The sequence below is a fragment of the Microcaecilia unicolor genome, chromosome 1 (genome assembly GCF_901765095.1).
Source record: "Microcaecilia unicolor chromosome 1, aMicUni1.1, whole genome shotgun sequence".
Classification (NCBI taxonomy): domain Eukaryota; kingdom Metazoa; phylum Chordata; class Amphibia; order Gymnophiona; family Siphonopidae; genus Microcaecilia; species Microcaecilia unicolor.
In genome coordinates this window covers 526,183,875-526,204,003 of record NC_044031.1, presented here as the reverse complement: position 1 = coordinate 526,204,003, position 20,129 = coordinate 526,183,875, and the positions used below count along the sequence as shown (strand labels likewise).

General features: G+C 39.7%; 1 protein-coding gene across 1 annotated transcript in view; it reads left to right on the top strand.

The window, feature by feature from the left end:
- Positions 1-20,129, top strand: part of ZNF704 (zinc finger protein 704) — a 192,464-nt gene that overhangs the window by 32,249 nt on the left and 140,086 nt on the right. The gene's annotated exons all lie outside the window — the stretch shown is intronic.

Sequence of the window (20,129 nt, the reverse complement as noted above, 5' to 3'; positions counted from 1 at the left end):
AGAGGTACAATATCAGACATAATCCCCCGGATTCTATATATGGTACCTAAAGTTGCAGGCTCAACTTTGGGCACACTTCTGAGATGCGCACACAAATAAATTGAATAATGAGCTCTGAATCATCAATAATTGAGTGCTAATAACCATTTATTGACGTTAATTGGCACTCATTAAAATTTGCACTGCATCTGGATGTGCGCTATTCTATATGTAGCTGGAGTGCAATTGGCTCTGCTGACTCTATAGACTAGCAGAATGTTTGTTATTAGTTTTTGGTGACTTTTCTGTTTTCCTTTTGTATTTTGATTACAAAAGTGGCAGTTTTTGTGGCTTCTACTACCTTATGTGAACTATACTCAGGGGCAGCCCGACCATTAGGCCACCTGAGGTGGTGGCCTCAGGCGGCACTTATCAGGAGCGGCACCTCGGAGGGGGCGGAATCATCCCCGTTCGTGGCGTTTTACCTCGCGGTGACATTCCAAACCGGGCAGCAGCAGGCCGGCAGTGATTCCCATACGCTGCCCTACTGCCGCCAGCACCCGCCCCTTCCCTTTACTGTGGCTGCCTACATCAGAGGCTCAGACTGCCACAGTAAAGGGAAGAGGCGGGTTCCGGCGGCGGCAGGGCAGTGTATGGGAATCGCTCCCTCTGCCGGGTTTAGAACGTCACTGTGAGGTAAAATGCCATGAAGGGAAGGGGGCAGCATCTTGGCCTGGGGGGGGCACTTTAGCTCCACCTCAGGCAGCATCTTGCCTTGGGCTGGCCCTGACTATACTGGCTAGTAGGGGAGTACAATGTCAGATTTATTTATTTGGATTTTGCTCACACCTTTTTCAGTAGCAGCTCAAGGTGAGTTACATTCAAGTACACTGGGTATTTCTCTGTCCCTGGAGGGCTCAGAATCTAATTTTGAACATGAGGCAATGAAAGGTTAAGTGACTTGCCCAATATCACAATGAACAACAGTGGGGATTGTACCTGGTATCTCTGGATGTCAAGACCAGTGCTCTAACCACTAGGCCACTCCTCCACTCCAGATTTAAAATTTGGTGCTTGTTTATAAATGCTACCATGGTCTGACTTCTAGTTACTTGATAAAATGTTTGTGGCATTACAGTCCTTCTCATGATTTGAATTTTTCCCAGAAATGTTTGTTAAAAGGTCTATCAGTAGCCACAGCTAATTTGTCAATCACACAGAATGTAGTATTTAGCTGCTATGTACCTAAGATGCGAAATGTTTTCCCATCTTATTTTCAATTCTAGTCAAATTTATTGGATTTTTGAAAACATTTCTGTTTGGTGCAGCTTGGATTTTGCTGGATTAAAAGTGCTCATCTTTAAAAACACGCTGTTCAATTTTTCAGATAAGTGATTTCTGATTTTCCAAGTGCACATTTTGTGGAATGTTTTTTTAATGTTGGGATTTTTCATTATTTTTAATACCAGTTTGGGAAACTGCAAATGTTATGTACACATATCTAATGTTCCATTTGTAAGGAGACTAACGACAAACGTTGTGGCTCAATAGCTTCATAAATTTGGTGATTCCAGCACACTTTTCATCCTAGACAGGCAGATTGTAGAATCAGACATGGTACTGAGTCTGCCCTTCTGACAATCTCTATATATAAAAGGCAACCCCAATGTTCTAATGAAGCCTCCACGGAAGTTGAGGCACCCAAGATATCTGGTGTGCCCATGAGTGTCTGCACTGCCCTCGCGTCAAAACGTGATGACGTTGAGGGCGGAGCAATGACATTCGAGGGCTGAAATGGAAACGGCAAAGGCACGGAGGCGCAGCAAAAAAATAAAAACCCTCCCCACACAGAGCGAACCACGAATAATGTCCGATGGTCACACGGAGGCAGGCAAGCAGCTCGGAGGGAGGGGGCCCCTACCATTATAGAATCTTGCTAGCGCCCGTTTCATTGCGCTCAGAAACGGGCCTTTTTTCCTAGTGTACAATAAGCTCCTTACTTTTGTTGACAGGATGATCTGCTACTGTAGTTAGATCTGAGTGCAGCTTTTGATCTTGTCAATCAGTCCCACCCACTTCTGTCAAGACCGAGAGAGATTGGGGCCACAGATACAGCCTTTATGTAGTTTCAGACATTTTTTTTACTGGGCATCCCTTTAAAATCCAATTAGATAACATTCTTTCTACTCCCCATCCTCTTTCCTGGGCCCACTGGCAACACTCATCCAAAGTTTGGGCACAAGTGTGTATTGTTAAGCTGATGACATTCAGATCTTAAAAGGGAGTGACTGCTGGTACTGGACTTTCCAAGCAAAGGTGAGCTCCTGTTTATCTCCTTTGCTGCACAGTCAGTTGAAATTGAATCCATTAAAATCTGAGGCTATTTGGTTTACTAAAATCTAGTAAACTACAATAATAGAAAGTTTATCTAGAATATAAATGTAAAATGCAAAATATACAGAATATATAAATGTAACAAAATACAATTTTATTCAATTTAACAAATAATATCAATATCAATAAGACACAACATTCATTTTACATATATATTCATATTTTCCATATAGATTTTAAAAAGTTTTTGTCCTCTCAACTCCGAAGAGTCAGTCCATGGAGAGTATATTCAATTATATCAGTATAGTCACCATATATTTGGTAGCAAAGCTAGCCATGTAATCCATTGAAAAAGTCAAATCTCCCATGGAACTTCAATCACACGCTCTTCAGTTCATTACTTCTCACAGCGGTATAAACACATTGTGATATATTCTACAACTCCAATTTTAAAAAGATCATCCAACCTGACACAAATTTGTGTTTCGCCACAAGGGCGTCATCAGGAGCTGTCAGCCAAATAACAGACAAATCCCATTTTTAGCAAGACACAGCCAGCGAATCCAAGTTACTAAAATCTAGGCCTTACTTTTATTTAGACTTTGCATTGCTGGCAAATCCAGTGTGTTTTTTTCTAGCAAAAAAGGTGCCAGTACTCAAATGTTAGGCCACCCTTCAGGGTGGGGTGATCACTGAGAGACCCACTCCACAATAGCCAGGCCCCCTGCAACCAGTCACAGAATCTATGACAAGGCAGAATTGGTGTGTGGAACCTGAGCTCTTTCATTTAAAACTTGGGGACCATGGATCAATTTTAGCAGACAATGGAAGAGGTGCCGGTACTCAGTAACCCCAAGTACCCCCTCAAAAAAAGCCTTGGGCAAATCTATTCCTATTAAAGATACAATCCTTTCACTTAGGGGTCCTTTTACTAAGCTACAGTAAAAGGAGGCCTACGCTAGTGTCAGTGCCTGTTTTTGATGCCGGCTGAGGCCCCCTTTTTTACCGTAGCGGGTAAAAATGAACCACTTACCACACAGCCATTCCATGGGGGAGCATTTACCGCCACCCATTGAGGTGGCGGTAAGGGCTCCTGCGCTAACCCGGCAGTAACTGGGCAGCGTGCGGTACTGCCCGATTACCACTGGGTAAACACTGACGCTACAAAAATAGAAAATATTGTTGTAGAGACAGAAATGGCATGCAGTGGGGGTGGGGACTACTGCCAGGCTCCTGCGGTAGCACGGCGGAAGTTTTCATTGATTGTGAGCTTTCTTTATGCTCCAGATGTTATCTCTTGCGAAGAAATCATTTCTGGCCTTGAAGAAGAATTTATTTTATTTATTTAGATTTTTGCTCACACCTTTTTCAGTAGTAGCTCAAGGTGAGTTACAGTCAGGTACACTGGAGCCACACTCCCAGTGGTCCTATAGTTCCCAGAAAGCACTCAAAGAGACCCAACACACAAACCACCAAGATTCTTTATCAGTCCAGACAAACAGAGCGAACAAACAATTATGTTTATTCTCTTAAAAAAATATATTGAACAGTGGAACAAAATAGTGCAATTTGCAAACAATAGCAGGTAACTAATTGTTTCCTTAAGTCATCCTTAGAAACATCAGCTTTAAAAATAGTAACTCATTCACTTGACTATTGTTACCTATTGGTGGGTTTCCCCTTGGTTCATTTGTATCAACTCCAGCTTCTGCAGAATATCACAGCTAAAAGTTTAAATAATGCCAAACATTCCAATCATGTTACACCTCTCCTGAAGGAGCAACATTTGCTGCCAGTTGCAAGTAGAATCACATTTTAAATCCTGTTGTTGGCTGTTTCATACTCTTTCCACAGGGATTTCAATTTACTTAGACTGTTTTCTTATTCTGTACTTCCCCCCCCCCCCCCCCCCCCCCCCCCCCCCCCGTGTGCACCCTGAGATCTTCTGAAGGAAATACATCGTTTGTCTGTTCCTTTCTTTAGGATGCTGAGACTTGATTGCTCGTACCAGGCTTGTTTTACGTTTGAAATTCCTCACTGGTACATTTGCACAAAGAGTTCTTTTTTTTCCAGATTCAAAGCTGGTGTTAAAATCTGGTTATTTGAATTGTCTTTCTCTGGATGTTGAGCAGTTTTATTTGTGATTTCTAGCAGGTTTCTATTAAAAATCTTTTCTAATTCTGGGCTTAGTTGGTGTTGTTTAATCTATTGTTTTGCAAGTTTGTTATCATGTTTTTGGATAATTTTCTCCTGTGCAAACTTTCACCTTCCCTTTCCTCTTGTATTCCTGATTTTGTTGGTTATTTTTGGTATGTTGCATAATGTACCACTCGTTTGTAATAATATGAACAGCATACCCCTTTGATGCAATTCTCCACAGCAAAAGGCAATTTATACAACGCTGAATAAATAAATAACTAAAATAAATAAAGATTTGTTCCACAGACACAGACCATAAAATTCTATATATCACGCCCTAATTTCCGTGTAGAAATCAAAGCATGTTCTATAACAATGCGTGTAACTTAATTGGTTAACTAGCTAATCAGTGCTGCTAATTGTATGCTAACAAGCAATTATGAGCACTAATTGGCATTAATTAAGATTTACACACACAACTTGTTAAGTGTATTCTGTAATGTGATGCACTTAAATTCTAAGTTGCATAGTTGAAAAGGGGTGGGGTGTGGCCATTTCTAAAATCTATGCGCATTATTATAGAATACACCCGCACTGCACTTAATTTAGGCGCTGGGATTTACACCAAGTGAGGCACTCAGTATATTCTATATACTGTGCAGATATTTAAGCATATTCTATAAAATTTCAGTGTACTTTAGAGAATACACCTAGGCGTATTTTTTACCATGTGGATCTTTCTGGCGCCATATATAAAATCTAGCCCAGAAATTGAAAAAGGCTCATATCAACTGAAAAGGCACACTATTTATATTAACTATTTTAGTGTTATATATATTTTCACATGATATAAATAAATGCCAAACAAGTCTAGCTCAAGGTGGTGATCTAAGACTTTTATGGCTATTTTTAGGGATGGGCAGCTAGAAAAGTTTTGTTTCATAATATTATTTTGGCCCCACTCCTGACACTTGCACAATCATTAAAATCCACAGCTTATGTCTATGTGGATCACATACAGCTATTACACCACTGAGATCCCACTGACGACTAAATGATCAGGCCTTTCTTATTAGTAAGTTGGATTACTGCAACTCGTTATATTTAGGCCTCCAATCCACTGACACTAGACGTCTACAAATAATCCAAAATACCACCCTAAAGTTAATAATGGGGAAGAAGAAATATGATCACGTCACCCTCCTGTTACAAGCAGCACATTGGCTCCCTTTCCCACACCATGTCATATACAAAATCTTGTTACTGGTACACAAGACTTTTCAATCAAAGGAACCCCTTTTCCTTTCACAATTGTTGACTCAGTATGCCAACCAGTGCTACCTTCGCTCATTGACTCAGCATTTGTTAGTCATTCCATCTTTCTGTGAGGGGGGGGGGGGTACAGTCTTTCTGAAAGAGCACACCCTATACACACATTTGCAGTGGTTTGCACGTGCGCAGTGGGTGCCCTCTTTGAAAATGGTGTGCACTCTCTTGAAAGAGTGCATTGGCAAATGATAAAACGTTAATTTTTCTGTTTTTCCACTCATTTTTGTTTGATAATGATATGCAATGACATGGGATATGCCACTGACATTTCCCATATCACATTTCCCATATCATTACAAACGAATTCCCATCCCTACTATTTCTTATCTCTTTGCTATCCTTTGAATGCAGTACAAGAATCTTCTTGGGAGATGTCTTTCCTATTCTAAACCTGGATATAATAGCTCTCACTGTTTCCCCTTGGAAATTGAATTACAGTAAAGTCTCCATTATCTGATGTAAAAGGGACTGACCTGTTGTTGGAAAAGTGAAAAGTCAGATAATACGGAAAATAATGGTAACCCCTCAATGCATAAACAAGGGGCTGTAAAGCAGGGTCCTGGGTCACAATGATGCTGTTTTGCTGTAAAAGCAGGGTCCTAGGTCTGAAACAATTTATGTCAAGTGTCAAATTTCCATCTGTGCTATGCCAGAAAACCGAAAGAGACACGATAACGTTACCGGGGTGGGGGTGGGGGTCTGTCGGATATGTTGGATGGTCAGATTAGCAAAGGTTGGATAATCGAAACTGTATTGTACTTAAAAATGTTATTGTACTACTAGGTCAGCTGGTCACAGATCCATACTTTTGATACTTGTCTTATACAGTTACTAGTAAAAAAGGCCCGTTTCCGAAACCAATGAAACGGGCGCTAGTATGTGGCTTTTTTTTGTGTGTGTGTGTATGTATCACAGAGTTATTGTGTGTGTGTGTGTGTGTGTGAGTGTGTGAGGGTGCGGTGTGTGTGCAGGTTGTTGATGTTTGTCTTTTTTGTTTTGTTTTGTTTTTTCCAGCGGTGGTTCTGTGCTCTCCGTGCTGCACAGATAATGAGCCATTCTGCTGGGGAATGCTCCTCCCTTATTGTCACGTAGTTTCCTCTGATTGGTCCATCTTACATTGCCTAGTGTTGCCTGGGAATGGTGTTGTGATGGTCCTTTGTGTTTCAGAATGTTGAGGGTGTTTTTTCTGATTGGTTCGTCATGCGAGGGCGGGGCAGAGAGACATGGTCAGTGTTGTGGCTTCACCACCATGAATCCATGAACCCTTCAGGGAGTGACTGAGTGACTTCAGAACGTTGTCTTCAGAACGTTGAGGGTAAGTTTTATTATAGTAGATCTGTGTACCCTTTTCTAACTCATACTCTAACATACATATACAAATACTAAATTGCACAGCTCCAGACTATATGGTACCATTAATAAACTTACCTCAAAGAAACACTAAATATGAGACAAGAAACTATATCAGACTACACCTCCCAAATTGCAAAAAAGTGATCTACAAAACTGTCCAATCTGCAGATTTCACTTACCTTGGAACCAAATGGTGGAACTCCTTACCACCCAAAATAAGAAACAGGAATATACTAGATTCCGCAAAATCCTCAAATCGTTCCTATTCAAACAAACCCTAACAAAGAACAACCATATCTCAAACAATTAATTATTACCAGAATTGGTTATTCCTGTATTTACCATTAACTTTCTCTTTGCTTCATTTATAATTTCTCATTCATAATAGATTTTCTAAATGTTAAACATCCATAGCTATCCCAGTACCTTTATGATACTGTATTGTAAAATTGGATTCTTACAACAAATGTCTTTCCTATGCATTATTCTTTTTTATGTATCCTATACTATTTATTGTAAACCACATTGAACTCAAAATTGTTTGGGATAAAGTGGGATATAAATGTCACAAATAAATAAATAATTAAAATATTCAAGTTCGTATTACTTTTTCTGTTCTATAATGGATGGTCTCCCTAGAAAATGAATAATCATTTCTCACCAGTGTTCGTTTTCATTAGAAAATCTATTTTGAGCCTTTTGCTTCTCTAATAATATGGCTGGGGACCAAATACTAGTTAGAGGTTCTTGTTTTCCTGGTCTTAAGAGCTGATTTGCTATGCAGCTTGCATTGGAATGGAAATACCCACATGATTTCTTAGAAGGAGCCTCTTTGCTGGATACATCAGGGAATCTCACTGGTTGTTAGGTTCCTCTAATTACCAAGGAAACATATTTTACTCTCCCTGTTTAGTGTACTTTATTTTAAAGCAACTAATGAGAGCTGCCATGCCAGGACTGTCACTGAATCTAAATTTATAATCGTTGTTTTTCCACATCTCGGTTCCAATGCTTTGTATTCAAAGAGTGTTCTCTCATTATGTAACACCTGAGGGGAAAATGAATAAACATTTGTAGAATGATAGGCAGGAGAGAGAGAGTACTCTGCTGATTTTTATAAACCTATGGACTGAGGCTGTACAGCTTTTATGGCAATTTCAATATATATCAAGCAATAAACTTGTACAGAAAAGTTGGACGTAGGTTAATCAAATAGAAATATTAACCTGCAATTTAACATAAAGTAAAACTTAGACTTATAGGTAAATAAGAAAACTCTTTATTATGTATTCTGTCAACACCCATATTATGGAAAAAATTAGGAAAATATTAACTAACATTTAACAGGAAAAGAAAGAATCTGTCACAGATAGAAAAGAGGAATACTACATAAATAGTCCCATCACTACAACCAGGGAGAAAATGGCCGACGGATCTTTTAGTGGCCAGAAAAGAGGAGAGGTGAGACAGGTCCGAAAATACGTATTTTGCAGTCTGATACACCACAATGCATTAACAGGGGAATTTCAAGAAAAAATGTGCCCCTCATTGGAGTACCCCCGGGCAGAGCAAAAGAAATTGTTTTGAGTATCACAATTCAAATCAGGAAAAATATATACCTTAACCCCCCCCCCCCCCCCCCCCCCCCCACACACACACACACAAAAAATAAAAGGCCTTGTCTCTATACTTAAAATAGCATCCAAGAATTCTCTCTCTCTCAGAACTGCTACCCAAAGCTAATCCTTCTGCTTCAGTATTTGGCTATAAAGAATAAAGTATAAGTTCCCCTAATACAGTCTGATTCCCTCTCTTCTTCAAAGGAAAATAATATGATTTCAAAAGTGTTAGTAAATGCTCAGTACTTAGCTATAAAACCTCCAGAAAGTATTGCTGTGTCATTTCTCTTGGAGAACATTTTTTTTATCTCATGGAAAATTCACCAAGCTTATATTTGAACTCCTTGCAGAATATTCAACCAATTCTAACTTTAAGCATATCCCATTTAAATCTTTTCTTATTATAGATTGCATTGACGGCAGTTAGGATATAATCTGTTCTGACAGCAAAGGTTTCCCGGATTCAGCTTTAAGTTCCTTCAGTTCAGTCTCACATTGCCCCAATAATTTGGTATTGTCTGAATAGATCTCAGTTATTAAAATAACTTATAGGGCCTTTTACTAAGCTGCGGTAGCGTTTTTGTCATGCGCTAAAAATAAGCATGTGCTAAACGCTAGCGATGCCCATATATTCCTATGGGTGTCTCTAGTGTTTAGCTTGCGCTAATCATTAGCGTGTGCTAAAAACATTACCGCGGCTTAGTAAAAGACCCCCTTAATTATTAAAGGAAAAGAATCTGAAAAGCAACCAGAAATGTAAGAACATAAGCATCTTTTCCATATAAGTACAGAACCCAGAACCCAGAACATAAGCATCACCATACTGGGACAGACCAAAGGTCCATTAAGCCCAGTATCCTGTTTCCAATAGTGGCCAATCCAGGTCACAAGTACCTGGCAAGATCCCAGAACAGCAAAATAGATTTTATGCTGCTTATCCTTGAATATGCAGATGATTTTCCCAAGTCCATCTTAATAATGGCTTATGGACTTTTCTTTTAGGAAATTAGCCAAACCTTTTTTAAATCCTGCTAAGTTTACTGCTTTTACCCCATTCTCTGGCAACAAATTCCAGAGTTTTACTTACTCATTGAGTGAAGAAATGTTTTCTCTGATTTGTTTTAAATTTACTACTTAGTAGCTTCTTGCATGCCCTCTAGTCCTTGTAATTTTGGAAAGAGTAAACAAGTGATTCATGTCTACCTGTTCCACTCCACTAAGTATTTTACAGACCTGTATCATATCTCCTAACAGCCATCTCTTCTGCAAGCTGAAGAGCCCTAACCTTTTTAGCCTTTTCTCATAGGGGAGTCATCCCATCCCCTTTATCATTTTTGTTGCCCTTCTTTGTACCTTTTCTAATTCTGCCATACCTTTATTGAGATGCAATGATCAGCATTGCACCCAGTATTCAAGGTGCAATATAAAGGCATTATAATATTCTCAGTTTTGTTTTCCATTCCTTTCCTAAAAATTCCTAACATTCAGTTTTGTTTTCCATTCCTTTCCTAAAAATTCCTAACATTCTATTTGCTCTCTTGGATGCCACTGCACACTAAGCAGAGGGTTTCAACGTATCATCAATGATGACACCTAGATCGTTTTCCTGGTTGGTGACTTCTAATCTGGAACCTTGTATCATGTAGCTATAGTTTGGGTTCCTCTTTCCCACATGCATCATTTTGCCCAGAACCGATGTAAGGCTCAATAGTCTATAATTTCCCAGATCACCTCTGGAACACTTTATTAAAACTGGCGTTACATTGGCTACCCTCCAATCTTCTGGTACCATGCTTGATTTTAAAGATAAATCATATCTTACTAACAGTTCATTTTTTATTCCTATTGGCACACTGGGATATATACCATCTGACCCAAGTGATTTGCTAGTGGAGGAGTGGCCTAGTGGTTAGGGTGGTGGACTTTGGTCCTGAGGAACTGTTCAATTCCCACTTCAGGCACAGGCAGCTCCTTGTGACTCTGGACAAGTCACTTAATCCTCCATTGCTCCATGTAAACCACATTGAGCCTGTCATGAGTGGGAAAGCACAGGGTACAAATGTAACAAAAAAAAATACTCTTTAATTTATTAATTTGTCCCCTTACATCTTCCAGTTTTATAGGATCATAGCCTTTAGATGAGCAGCCAGACTCTCTGGGTCTTTCCATTTTATTCTTAAGCACGTAAACACTCCAAAAATGCTTAAGTCACCCAGCAGTAGAAAGAAGCTAAAAATATATAGGTCAATATTTCACCTCCATAATCTGTGTTTCTTTTACATGCTGGCGGTGTTCTTTAAAAATATTCTACAAACCAAACCAAATCCCACTCTTATATGAACCAAAAAACATATTGCAGTGCTGCAACACTCCATCAACGATCTTGCATTAAACAGATTCAGAATTGTATTTACTTTCAAACAAATATTAAATTGTCTCTAAAATATGAAAGGAAAAGCCTCAGAACCCAATCCAGAGTCTTAAAACAATCCCAGACTAAACAGGTAAACTACCTCATAACAAAAATCGTCCATCAACTTTCCATCAAGTGCACAAAAACAATTAGTGAGTGCTGTAAATATACATACTATAACATCAATTCCTTAAAGTTATTTTTTACCTAAACTGTAACGTATCTTTAAAAAGCTACAGTACAGGAGCAGTTTCAGAAGCAATTTCATAAGGTTCCATGTGGCCAGCGTTTTGCTAGAAAAGCTGCTTCAGGGTACCTGGGACCAACCACATGAAATGAAAATATCCCATGATATATTGCTCTGCAAACTATTTTATATATGGTGTTAGCTAAGCTTACATTACAAAGGTTTCATAAAAACGTAGTCGACCCCGGCACCTGTTCAAACACTCATCCGCTCCCACATAAATGGCTGCCGGCAAGCAGGACCGCTTTTAAACTCTGCGGGTGATGTCACTAACGTCTCTGCTGCACCAGTCCAAATTCTGCAACTGCCATTAAAGGCACTATCCACTTCTAATAACAAAATGCCTTCTCTCAATTTAATAAAAATGCTGCCACTCAGTTCATGCATTTAATTCTCCTGGTTCCTCAGATCACAATTTAAAGATCCGTTTTTGCTCTCATTTTAGTGATGCCTAATGTTGTGATTCCACAGTTTTTTTTAAATTTTGTTGAATATATGTTTAAAAATATTCCAAGATATTCAATGCCAGCTGCTATCTGAATCGTGCTGTTGAATATCCAGGTAGGCCGCTGTCTGCCCAAGTTATCCAGATAACAGTGATATTCAGCACCACTAATCAAAAACCATCCATACAACTTATATTAGAAATTTTTGTGTCCTAAGTTGACCAGAGTTATCGGGACACTGATACTGAATATCACTGCTATCCAGATTAATTTCTTGCTCCTCCTTTACTCTACATTTGCACCACCCCGGCATTATCTGCTACGCACATAGGTGCTTTTGAATATTGGGCAGAAAATGCACTGGATGAATCAATATGCGAATAGTTCATCTATTATTTTCATAAAGATGGTACAAACAAAATAGGAAAAAATGGATAAAAACTCCAAAATACTAAAAGGAGACAGTCTTCTTCTCTGTTCTCAGCTTCTAGATGATCCTTTGGTAGTACAGCAGTATGTAGATTTCCATTTGTATTTTCTCCTTTATAAGGCATTTGCAATGACAAAACCCAACAATTCTCACTTGGCATCTCCCAACACTCTCTGTCAAAGAATATGTCAAAACTCCCTTGATACAAAATTGTACTAGATGTCCCTTCTCTCACAGGGCTGGTGCTAGACATGACATGGCCCATGGCAGATGCTAGGGAGGGGGCACTCAAAACGTGCTTGCAGACTGCCAGTCTTTCAACTTTAGGCATGTTTGGGCTCCCAGTGACATGGGGGCCCAGGGCAATTGCCCTGTTGCCCACCCCTAGCACCGGCCCTGCTCCCCCTGACTTTCCACTGATAGTAGGTTCATCAGCAAAAAAACACTTTTAGCTGCAAGTCTGCTCCCTCAGCAACGTTCCTTTCAAGTCTTCCTTTTTCTTTGTCCAGGCCCTGTATTAGTACTCAGGAGCCTAGTGACTCAGAAGATGAGAACCCTACACAGTCAGCTGGGCCAAAAGGACGCAGGTTTATCTCTAAATCATTCTTATTTGTTAACTCTATTACCTCATCTAACTCCTCCTTTGACTTTCCAATTTTGGAGCCAACTAGAAAATTCCATAAACGTTGTAGTACTGCAGGCTAATCAATTCACAAAATCCATTACAAAGGGGAACATTACTGAATCTTATCCCTTGAATACTATGATATCTCTTGAATACGTAGTTATCATCATCATCATTATTATTGCACCTCATAGTCTTTATGGACTGTCAGAGCCAGTGATGGGAACCGTCCTTGTTGCCCGGGGTCCTTGCCTGTCCTGAACTATGCCTACCAATAGTGCACTTTGAATGTCCAGTCCAGGTCACTCACAGATATCAATGAGTCATCTTTTATTCGGTCTTCCTCTTTTTGTCACTCATTCGGCTTTTCTAAGTATTATTGTTTTTACCGACCTATCATTTTCCATCATACAGATGTGTCCAACATCACCAATTTCTTTGCTTTGATCTTGTCCACAACTATTACTTTCTTGTTCAAATCCTCTCAGATCTCTCTGTTGCTCATCATATTTCTCCCACTTATTTTTCTGTAACACTTCATTTCAAAAGCGTTCAACTTCACAATGTCTGCTTTTTTTTTCAGAGTCCAAGAATCACATGTGCATAGCAATGCAGACATCACATGCATCCAGTATTCATAGTTTGGTTATTGTGTTAATGTTCTTGCTCTTCTGAATCGTGGTGAGGCTTGCGAAGGCACTACTTGCTATTCTGATCCTCCTTCATATTTCCTTGCTACAGTCATTATCTTTGGTTATTACACTTCATAAATATACAAATTGGTCTATATATTCCAACATTTCTCCTTCCTGATGTTGACTTCCTCTGCACTTTTTGCTGCTTTTATCATGGAGGAACCAATGAATTGCTGCAGATATCAGAGTCTGAGATCTAGTAACCGACAAAAAAGTCATGGCCTACCAACAGAAATGCTTTTAGTAGATCAATTTACAAGTGGATAAAGCACTGCCTTGTACAGTAGGGAGAAACAATATTATTAGCAAGCTTCCATGACGTTCTCAAAGCCATCTCTATCATAGAGCACCACATGAAATGATTTGCACTAATGTGCTCACCTCAGGTTTTCACATATCTCTCATGCTACTACAGAGACATATATTTATCTAGTTTTTGACTTGTCTCAACCTGTAAAAACAATTTAACTTCTTTATTAAGAAAAAGAAAAGAAAGACATTTGCTAATAATAGCAGTGTATCATGTGACCTTCTTAGCACAGCAGGTCTGAGTACCATCAAGTAAAATGTGCGTACTATTAATTTAATCAGGTGTGTATGTAGAGAAGTGCAGAAAGACAAGTGCAATTCTTGAAGCCTGTGTCGAGTCACTCTAATTATTTTGTTTGAACCTGTCTTGTTCTTTAGCTCTACTGTTTGAAAAAATAATGTGTATTTCATGCAGAATTCATCCTGTTGTCTCTGGATTCTTTACTTATACACCAGTATTGGTGCTGGAGTAGATGTTCCTTAGCCCTATCTATAAACCCTACAGGAGACATTACCATGGGAACATATACTGTATAACAACATGGACTGCCCACTGTAGTTCAGCAGCATTGCTTTCTATTCTGGCATTCTAATCTTGGTTTTGATTCACCTGCCCTAAAAGAACCATACAGTTGAGACATTCTCCAAAATCAAGATCTTGAAGAAAGGAAATTGGAAGCTTCATGTTTCATGAGAGTCCCTAGTGGGCTCGCAGCAGGGAGGATCGATGAGGTTTGGGTTGCAAGATGGTGACCTCTGGCCCTCTGCATTTGAAAATTTACAGTTCTCTGTAGAAGAGGGGAGGTACTAGAGTACAAATGTACCATAATGAATTGCAAGGCACTCCTCTTTCTCTCTCTGCACCCCTATTCCTTAAGGTTGATGAACAAAAACACAACCCGCCCAATATTTAGCGCTATTTAACCAGCCAGAACGACTGCCGACTGCATATTCATTAGATGCATCCTGAAAACTTGATTTTTGCCAGCCCTTGAGAAGCGGAAGTGAAAACTACGACTTTATTTGCTTTTCTATCACTGAACACAGATCTGAGGATTTCAATGAATTGTCCACAATGACTCCAAGATCCTTTTTCTGGGTGATGACTCCTAGTGCGGAATATTATGTCAATGTAGCCAGTTCTCAGATGTGTTAGGGTTCAGGATGACCCCGGGGAAGGTGCACGTGTTATTTTTGTGTCTATGGCTGGAGAATTAAAATCTCTTTCAAAATCCTCTCCCCAAGCACACATAATAGGTATACAGGGTCCCTGATGACTGGCTGAATAATCTTTGAATAGTCTCTGGACAGGTATACAAAACTCACCCGAGAAAGTTAACTGAAGGCTGACAAAGGTTAGAGTAATGATACCCATTTATTGCTGGATTCTATATAGCACGCCTAGAGATCCGCACCATAATCTAGGCATATTCTATAAGAACACGTGCAACTTAAATGACTTAACAAGCTAATCAGCATTGATAACAGCACTTAACAAGCAAAAATGAGCACTAATTGGCAATCATTAGAATTTACGCGCACAACTTGCTAAGCGTATTCTGTAATGAACTGCACCTAAATGTATGCAGTTCAAAAGGGGTGTGGCTATGGGTGGGGAAATGGGTGTTCCCAAATATATGCACGTAGTCATAGAATGTAGCTCAGTGCATGTAAATCTATGTGCAGGGATTTACGCCACGTTTTCGTTGGGCTAAATGGAGACATGTAGTTTTAGGCGCTAGGATATCAACTAAATATATTCAATACACCGTGCCTTAATATAGGTGCCACTTATAGAATATTCTTTGGTGGAATTGTTTACCGCGTGGATTTTTTAGGTGCCTTATACAGAATCTAGCCCTTATTGGGTCCTACCCAAGCACACACAAATATGCAAAAGTAGATCTGTGAAAACAAGTGGAGGAGTGGCCTAGTGGTTAGAGCACTGGTTGTGCAATCCAGAGGTGGTTGGTTCAAATCCCACTGCTGCTCCTTGTGATCTTGGGCAAGTCACTTAACCCTCTATTGCCTCAGGTACAAACTTAAATTGTGAGCCCTCCTGGGACAGGGAAATATCCAGAGTACCTGAATGTAACTCACCTTGAGCTACTACTGAAAAAGGTGTGAGCAAAATCTAAGTATACTTACACTCCCAACTTTTTCTTTATTAGCACTCAACTATGGAATGCATTACCTAAATCTGTGAAAACTATTCATGATTATCAGAACTTCAGAAAATCTCTTAAGACCAGCTTATTTGGAAAGGCTTAATGGACCCGTCTTAAATCCATAATTCCTGGAATACAACTAATTTATGGACCTGATGAACTCTATTACCCTTGCCCCTCTTTTCCCTCGTCCCTTGTAATTACTATCCTTCCTATTCACCTTACTATATTTCATTTGTTTGTTTACCGGATTGGCGATTGCCTTTACGGAATGATGTTAGCCACATTGAGCCTGCCAATGGGTGGGAAAATGTGGGGTATAAATGTTATAAATAAATAAATAATAAGGGCATTCATAGGGCAGTTCCCTAACCCAAGCATCCACATTTATATGCACCTTATTCCCTAGATTCTATAAAGGTTCTCCAAATTTGGGATAGTCAAATTTGGGCACAATCCTGAGATGCACACACAACTTAATTGGTTAGCAAGCCATTAACAAGCAGTGATTGAATGCTAAAAATCAATTATTAATGCTACCTGGTACCAGTTAGGAGTTGTGTGCATCTATCTGCATGCTGTTCTATAACACTGAGCACCCAAATCCCATAGTGCACAACCCAGAAGGGAATATGACCATGGGAAGGGCATGTGTGGGTCGGGGCATTCTGAAATTTTGGGTTCCGTGCTATAGAATACTGGAGTTATGTGCTCAACTTGCACACCAGGATTCACACCTGGTTTCAGGATTTATGCTGATTTTTGAGCCCCATTTACTATGGGGTTATGGGCCAGATTCTATATAAGGCGCCTGGAAAATCCACACGGAAATCATTTTTGCCTAAATGTATTTTATAAGATTTAGGCATGGTACATAGAATACGCTTAGTTGATATCCCAGCGTGTAAAATTAGACGCCTCCATTTACACCAATGAAAACATGGCGTAAACCCCTGCACGTAGATTTACACAGACTTGGCCATATTCTAAATGCACGTAAATTTAGGAACACCTACAGTCTGTCCATTCTCCTTTCATGGCCACACCCCCTTTTGAGATCCACACTTTAGAATTTATTCATGCCACTTTACAGAATACACTTAGAAAATTGTGTGTATAAACTCTAATATGCTATTTAGAGCCGATACTTGCTTCTTCTTGCCAATTACTGGCACCGATTGACTTGTTAACCAATTAAGTTGCACACACGATTTGGCCATACTACCAAATTTGCTTGCGCAACTTTAGTCGCCATATATAGACTTCCCCCTTTAGTCTATAAAAGCAAAGTAAATTGATGGCAAAAGAACATCGAATGTGCTCACAGTATTTACAGTCCTTCATCATCTCTGTGATGTGCTGTCTCATTTATTCTTCTGTAGCTCATGTATTCCTTTCACTAGTAGAAAGGTTTTGAACACTCTCTTAACCTTGGTAAGGGCGTTCTCACTTTAGGGACCTCCAATGCTCCGTCTACTCCTTTTCCAATAACAGCAATGTCATACATGTGTTTCGGCACAGAGAATTCCCTCTTCTCTCTATGTTTCCTTATACACAGTTATTGTGACTCTACAATTTTCAGCGCATATGGAAATTTTTTCCTGACTTGGATGTGGAACTGGTTACAGCTTTTCTCTCCTTGTGTCTCCTTGAAGACAAGACATGATCTCTCTGATGCCCTCCTTTTGTGGACAATTTCTCCACATGGAATAGTTCTGTGCATACCCTTACAGGAATGAAACTCACTCCTGAACTAGGGTATATGAAGTATGATCAGTGTTGAACTGTGGCTCAGACTTTCACCCTTCTCTTGGTTGTGGTTTGGTTATGATTTATTTGAATTTGTTATACCACCATGACTAACTGGCAGCTTCTTGGCGGTTTGCAATAAAAACAATACAAATTTGAGAAAAGGAAAGGAACTACAATATTTAACAGGAAAGTGAATAGAACAGAGAGGTAGAGATGCAGAAGGGTAGAACAGGGTAGAGAGAAGGGGACAGAGAGTGACAGTGAATTGCTGTACCAACTTACTCAGCTGGCGTTAGCAAAGAGCCAAGTCTTTAATTCTGTTTTGAAAGTTTTCACAGAGGTTTTGGCACAAATGTTTAGTGGGAGTGAATTCAAAAGAAAAGGTGCAGCAAAGTAAAAAGCACGATGATGGATTCAAGTTGAGCAGATTTTGGACCAGGCAAGAATAGATGCTGATTGTTTATTGAGTGTGAAAGGCGAGCTTGGGAATACGGAATATTGAAGGAGGAGAGATAGAGGTAGTCTGAGCTGGTAGGAACAGGCCCTACTCCTGTCCTTTTTCTCTCTTTAGCTACCAACCCTCAAATTCTATAAATTGTACTCAAAGTTAAGCAAACAACTGGGCATGTGGTTATAGAATAGAGTCAGTTACATGTATAAATTAGCTAAAAAGGCACTTAATTGATAATAAGTAACAATAACTGGGCTTAGCAAGTGCTAATTGGCAATAATTTTAGTTACGCGTGTAGCTGACTTATACCCATATTCTATAAGCTGAGCACCTAAAACTTCCTGTTTGGATCTTCAGCCTTCCCTGTCCCCACCCTGGCTCATTGTGGCCATTGCTCTGGCAGAAGGCCTTATAGGATCTGTATTTTTGCCCCTTTCTCAAAAGGAAAATACCCTTTCTCATCATGACAGGTCCTGTCACATACCCCAGCCCTTATAAAACTCACACTAATGAGGACTTCCTACAACCTTCTTTTATGAAAATCACTCACCCTGCCTTCCTTATAATCTCTAATTAACAATTAAATCTGTTTATTTCCCTTACTATGACTCATTTCCCCCTTTACTTGACCAATGAATAGGAATTCATAGGAAAACTTTATAGACAGTCATTTTCTCTGTAACTCTAATTACAGGTCTGTTCCCTAACTTGGGATCCTTTCTTGACCTAGGTCCCATTTCAATTCTTTTTACTTTTTGCTTTACCTTGCCTAGGCCTTGACTTTTAATCCCTTACCACCCCACTCTTGGGTCTCAGGTCTCCTCTGGATTCTGAAAAAAGCAAGTAGGCATCTCTGGCCTACTTACCTTTTTCCAGTCCCTCTCTCGATTCCCAAACTTCCTCACACTTTGGGATTTCTCTTTGTAAGAGGTTCCTTTATAGAAAATTTAAATTGCAGACAGAACATGTGGTTTAGTAGCCCTGGTGCCACCTATCTTTCTGTAAACCCTTTCAGAGTTTCTTGCCACTTGTTTTAACCTAGCTACTGGGCTCTTTGCCGTTCACCCTAGAGACTTCATTCTTAGCCTTTAGCTTCCGTTGAGTCTGTTTTGTATTAGCAGGCAGTATCCTTAAGCTAACCTTCATCAATTCCATTTTGGCTAGTCTAAGTTCCTTATCTCTAGCTTCTGTTGGAGCTTCCACCGGAAGTGGGCTAAAACCTCTTTCCTTCTTTCCTCTTCCTCCAAATTCTTCTGGTGTTCTTGTGACCTTTAAATCCCTTCATTCCCACTTTTCCTTTTTACTGTCATAGAGGAGAACCTCTATTTTCTGGAATTATCTCCTCCTTATTACATTCCAACATATTAGCTCTCTCTATGAGTTTGCCCTGTATCTTACCCTGACCTATAACCAGACTTTCAAACTCCTGCTTCTTCTTTTGGAACCTAGCCTGGAGTTCTTCTAGCCTATGCTGCATCTCCTCCTGACCCTATTGACTTACGCAAATGAAGCCCTGCAATGGGTCTCTGCATAGGGCTCCTCATCCTTCCACTTCCCCCTTGGGCTGTCCCTAAGTTTACAAACAAAGTGATATCACTATCCTCAACCTTCTCACCCCAGTCCCAGGCCACCAGTCCTTCCACATATTTATTCTTTATGATGGTTGTGGCAGCAAAATGCCAGCTTAGGTTGTTAGTCTGGACTACTGTAATTCTCTCTATGAAGGACTATTCAAGATGATGATTGGAAGACTTTAACCATGCATAATTCTGCTGCTAGGATTCTGAATTAAACGAGATGGGAACATGCCGCTCTACTTTTGAAAACCTTACATTGGCAC